Here is a 6000-nt window from a genome sequence, read left to right as displayed (position 1 = left end):
TCCACCACATTTAGTGTCATTTACATGGGTGAGTGCCGAGCGAGAGCTGTGTAATCCAGTGTCGTTATTCGTGGGCAGCAAACGGAGCCGGCTCCAGATTTAAGTTGAACTTTGATTGTGCAGCGTGCCGTGAAGCGCGATTAGGGCCCATCTCACCGGGCCACCCAGCCGTCCCAAGACGGAGACCAAGGTAAGGCCGAGCGCACGAGATGAGCCACGCTCGGCTGGCCCAGGCCGGCCCGGTCGGCCGCTCTCGATGTTCCGGAGATCAAACGGCCGCTGGCCGCGGGCGTTTGAGAGCGAGTCGTCCCGGGTCGGGTCGGCCGGCCCGGCCCGGCCGGGTCGCGTCGGTCCCGGTCGGGCCGGGCCGGCCTGACCTGGTCCTGCCGGCTTCCCCGGGTCGACACGGGCGCCTGGTGCGGGACCCGTACTGCGGCGTCAGCCCATCATGTGACCTATCGGGCTCTGGGTAAGGTCGACGGGCTGGCTGACGGCGCCCGTAGTTTTTGGCTTGACAGCGGTTAAGTTCGGACTGTTTATCAAGTTTATTATTCTTACGTTTAAAAGCAATGTTTTCTTAATCGTTTCTACCTTTGCGACGTCTTATTTGGTCTAGAATGACATCACCGATTAAAAGTTTGCGGGTGCCTTTACATCAAATTACGTTTTAGCAACGTCGAATTTCCTTTGCGTGGTTCATCCCACTACACTGCGATTTGCAAACCACTAGAGTTGATCGAGGCCTTAGAACTACGACATTGATATCGTCCAACAGCCCTTTGTCTGCATTCTTTGAGCTCATATACTGCCAAGGCGCTCCGAAAAGTGCCGGTTCGGAACAATGGCGTTTTGTCATTTTATGACATTGACACCAACAGAGCAGTGTCATTTGTAGATCCGCTGGTGATTTCAAGGCAACGAGCACAACATGACAGCTCCCAATTCTACACAAGTCCTTCCCACAGAGCATTAAAAAATTTTGATCAAGCTTGCCTCTTGACAAACCATGTTTTGTTACTGTAACTTTTACTGTACATTGCATGCTGGGCGCAAAACTGAAACAACCGCGCAAAACTGCACCGCGCAGCGGTGCAGTATTACCAGTTATGCTCTTTTTGAGCTGGGCGTTCAATATAACTGGTCACTTTACATATCTTCATGGACTGTATGTGTGCAGAAATGCTACGAATTACCCTTCTATCATTCATACAATATCCACCGCGTAAAACGCGTACTATTCCCTGAGCGTGCATCGCGAACACGGCCATCCGATATTTTAACGTCTGAACCATTCATTGACTGAAGGCCCCACGGGCAGCGCGTGAACACAAAGGCGGTGTCTCTGTGCGTCGCCGGCGGCGCTGGCTTGTCTTTCGCTCAAGGGCTTATGTTCGCCGTTGCTCGTCGTTTACGTTAGCAGCTTCCTACACTCAAGCTGTCCTTTTGTGCTGCTGTTAAAGAACACTCAAGTTGGCTTAGGGTCCTCGAAAATGGTGGTGTCCCCGATTTGAGTAAAAGTAGGTATATCTGAGGTTATACCTCAGAATACAAATATTTGATCAATGCTCTTGTGCCTATGCACGGAAACAATCAACCGCATAGAAAGGCTTGCTGCTTTGATTGCGTCTTGGTCATTCGATGTCAGGCCTGCTGGGCTTCCTCATTGGATGAGGCGTGGTTTTACAGAATATTTTGCAATGTGTGCGTGAAGTGCAAGCATCCATGTAATAATGATTAAGTAAAAGCTCTCTACGAACAACAGTCTGAGCCATAAAAAAATGACTCGAACATACACAAGATAAAAAACATAGTATGTGTTCAACTCAACTTCAATTTTAGAACTTCAACACAAAATCGACCACGAGGTTGGGAGCTGGGAAATAATGTGGGTGGCGGGATCAGATTCATCGTTAAAAATCATGTAAAGCAAATTTCACCTCTTGTTCGCACTTAAGACATGAATCTCCTCTGAAACTGCCCCAAAATAGTATGACCTAGCACCAAACAATATAATAAAATGGCGTGGTTCGTGACTGAGGTAGGCGAATCAATGTATGATGAAATCCATCATCACGATTCACGCAACCTGTGTCTGGAGGAATGCAACGTAAACTCGTGTGGCACAGGCCTACAATATATTAATATATATAATATTGATGCAGCTCCCCCCTTGCTGAGGGTGTTTTTATTAATGTAGTGTTCAAATGCAGATGCGTGATACCAGGTGTGCATACAATAGCACGTCAAAACTTCCCATAGTTTTTCCATTCTTGTAAAGGCTACAGGTTATCAAATGTTATTCGCTGTAAAATTTTCTCATCGTGTCTGCCATCTCCGTTAGGAATGCGTGGTTATATGTTTTTGTTACTTGGAGGGCACCACAATGATATGACTATAACGCTCAGCTAAGGCAAGATTTCGTTTTTCGAAACAAAAAGCATCAAAAACGCGTCTTGCCATACACAGCTTACTGCCTCTGTTTAAGATAATTAGGCCTGCACATCAAATGTAGCTGGTCTAAATTGTCATCGTGCCGCCTTCTGCGCCTGTTTGGGTGTCATATGCTCTATATTACGTATGCGTATCTATTTATGTTACGTATGCTCTATATTACGTACCTGAGCCCATCTTGGGCTAACTGCTTTCTTGAAGTATGGTGTCTCAGTGAGAGTTCTCCACCAGAAATCGTGTTCCAAAAATGTAGGATTTGGTTAATATTGCATATGCTTGTGTTTTCTTTACTTATTTGCATGTAACCTCATCTTAATGTGCTACGAGCCGCTTTCTCTCAAAACTGTTCGCTCAAATGCTTGTGAGTTCAGAGTTCTGTGCTGAGCTATTGATCTTCAATATACCAGGAGATACTAGTTGATCGATGTTACAGAGCAAACATTGATTGTGGTCACGGCACCCTGGTCCGTCAATGTAACCAACTGACAGCAAATGCAATGCCACCAACATACTGTCAATATGACCAGTGTGTACACCATGACGTCGTTGAGCTATTGTTTCCTGATACATTGAAGGTATGTAATTCAGCACAAGACTTCCGAACTCATAAAGCCGAAAAGCCAGAAGCTGAAGGCCTTTCTTGCGTATATCCCGATCCGCAAAAGCTGGAACTGCGTGACCCACGACCTGCAGGCGGCCGCCGGGTCAGCATCAGGGCCGATATACTGGGCTAGACAGCCGAGAGGCTGCATCTCTTCCCCGACTTTGTACCCGATAACAGCATTTGTGACAGACATATTGAACTGAAGCTTTGCGCGCCTAGGACTGGGAAAATACTGGAGCTCTGAGTTGACCTCCGCCTCTTGCACAAGAGCACAGCGGGTCCGCATCCGTCCATTCTTGCGGTCAAGACAGCTGGAATGTTCACACAGACACTGTACAAAGCACGGGCCAAGCCTACACGTCGCCTCTTGTCTGGCAGAATCAGCTTACAGGTACCCCCATCATAAACGGACGCCAGCAGCACCCTAATCATAACCTGACGTACAACTGCCCCCTGCCGGGCCGGCCAAACCGCCCCACATTTCCCGACAGAGGCCAGAACAAATCCGCTTACGGGCTATCGCCTGCAATCGGGGCCGTGTCGGCGGCGGCGGCAGCGGCGGCGGCGGCGGTGCGGCGGGCGGCGCAGCGCCGACGCGCGGGACCGCCTCTGACCCGGGCCTCGATAACGAGCGGGCGGGCCCGGCTGAGTGACAGCCGTCCGGCGCGGCTATCGGGACCCGATCGCCGGCCCCAGATCGGACGCCGCCGGGGGGCGTCCCTGTATCGCGCCGCATCGGGGTGCGCGTCACATGCCGCCGCGACAGCACTGATTGAGGCATGAGCGGGGGCGGCCGGCCGCCGCGCCGCCGGCCGGGCCGGGCCGGGTTTGCCGCCGCCGCCCGCCGCCGCCGCCGCCGCTGCCGGCCGGCCACGCACACGCGCCGCGTCCGCCCGGCCGCCGCCGTCCGTCCGACAACCAACACACACCAGCTCACACGCACGCATTTGCATATGAATCACGCTGAGACGGCTTAGCGGCGGCGCGGCGTTCGCAGACGCGGCGGGCGCGCTGCCGTCTCGGCGCCGGGCGGCGGCGGCGGCGGCGGCGGCGGCGGCGCGGGCTAGCCAGACCAGCGGGCGCGGCCGTGGCTCGCCGACGGCGCTGATTGATGACCGTGTCCGGAGCGTGGCGCGTGGCTGACGGCCATGCGTGCGGCGCTCTCGCACGCGGCGCGGTGTCGGCACGCGGATGACGGGGGCGGGAGTGATACAATTTCGCCGCACGGAGATTAACGCTCATTTGGCTGTGTGGGCCGGCGTCCCGAGCTGCAGCCACCGTAGCAATTTCCTGAGGTCGTCCAGGTCACAGGCCGACAGGGCGATGCACTGCCTCTGTCTCAAGCCGTACTCCACTGCGACGAAGTGTTGCGGTCGTCTGATGACCCTCCTTACCTGGGCAGCGTGCTGCGGCTGTTTTTGTCCCGCTCGCCCGGGGCAATGTACGGCGCCTGTTTCCAGCCACGCGCCGCTGGGGCCAGCCCGCTGCGACTGGCTCGAGCCTCGTCCAGCGACGTCTGTGGGAAGCCCAGTCGCCCCGCTCGTCGGGCGGACGACGTCCAGCGCAGACTAACACGGCGTCTGTGGGAAGTCCCCTGGCCCCGCTCGCTGGGCGGACGACGTCCAGCGGAAACTAACACGGCGTCTGTGGGAAGCCCCCTCGCTCCGCTCGTCGAGCGGGCGACGGCCGGACCGTCGCCGACGGCCGTGCGGACGTCATTCACTCGGCGTGACGTCGCCGCCGTCGCCACCGACGGCAGGGTTCGACCCTGCTCGGCGGCTGCTTGACGAAGCGGTCACACCCGGGCGTTCAGGCGCCGCCGAGGCGGCCGCCCGGTCCTGCCGCTCGAGACTGCCACAGCCGGGCTCGAGTCGCGGCCTCTCGCTGAGAGGCCCTCAATAGCGAAGTTGCCGCCATGCTTTGGAGAGGCTCGCAGAAGCGTGAGTGTGCTAATTCGGGATGACGTTGCACCCGACCATGTCAAAAAGTAGCACCGGGTTATGGGTCCGCACAGAAACACCGAATAAAATATGTCATCTGCGTCACCGCCCACCACTTTTTCTCGAAACAAGGTTTGCCTCTTTTTAGATCACCGGACGCAAATATGTCAACTCCACATGCGGGGCACCGTACGCGAATTTGAATGGGACTTATTAAATTCACATGCACGTCAACGTGAAAAACTACAAGCTACCTCAATATGAAATGCTCTTCCCCTGCGAAGCATTCAGAGGCGTAACAACCTCAGCGAAAGCTTGGGAGCGGGCAAGCCCATCTTCAAGCCAATCCTTTCTGTGCATTATTGCAGAGGTAATGTGAATCTCTCACGACAACTGGAGACCCCTCCCACGCTTCTGCGCGTATTGAGCCACTAATACAATGGGCTTAAATGGGGGGGCGAACCTTTCGTGCAAAAAGACTGTGAACAAAGTTTGGGCCAACCTACCTCAACGCCACATTTGGGAGAGATGCCAACCGCGGGCAAGGCTCAAAATGCTGTTTGGCCATAGCCTCAACACATGCGGGCGCAGCCAATCTCGGGCCCGGATACCCCTCACGAGGGGCGTGGTCTGCAACCTCAGTGACCCCGCCAAGCGTCTCGCAAGCGGCGTGACAAGCGACAAGACCCGCTCGCCCCGGCCGTGACGGCCGCCAGGCGGGCCTGTGAGCAGCTGTGCCCGGCGACATTGACAGTGACCCTGAGGCTGTTGCCGAGTCCGTGGCGGATTGCCCGTAAAACTCCGGTTCGAATCAGCTGGCGACATGTCACATCGACCATGTCATGCGGTCCGCTGCATGCTCGCCGCCCGGCAGGGGCGCCGCTGCACCCGCTGCTGACGCTGGCCAGCAAACACCGTCTCGAGATCTCGAAGGATCTGTGTATCTGACACAAGGGTGAGGCTTCCCAGAGAGTTGTCGGCTTCGGTCCGAGTTTTAGAGCAAAG

General features: G+C 55.3%; 1 protein-coding gene across 1 annotated transcript in view; it reads left to right on the top strand.

Annotated features, from left to right (window-relative positions):
- Positions 1-390: 390 nt before the first annotated feature.
- Positions 391-6000, top strand: part of LOC119092411 (paired box protein Pax-6) — a 36331-nt gene continuing 30721 nt past the window's right edge. The window contains exon 1 of the mRNA XM_037215373.1: positions 391-469. The gene's annotated coding sequence lies outside the window, so the exon portion shown is untranslated. The remainder of the gene's footprint in view (positions 470-6000) is intronic.

Source organism: Pollicipes pollicipes, unplaced genomic scaffold (genome assembly GCF_011947565.3).
Source record: "Pollicipes pollicipes isolate AB1234 unplaced genomic scaffold, Ppol_2.1 Scaffold_3447;HRSCAF=4054_pilon_pilon_pilon, whole genome shotgun sequence".
NCBI lineage: Eukaryota > Metazoa > Arthropoda > Thecostraca > Pollicipedomorpha > Pollicipedidae > Pollicipes > Pollicipes pollicipes.
This window is presented reverse-complemented; position numbering and strand designations above follow the sequence as displayed.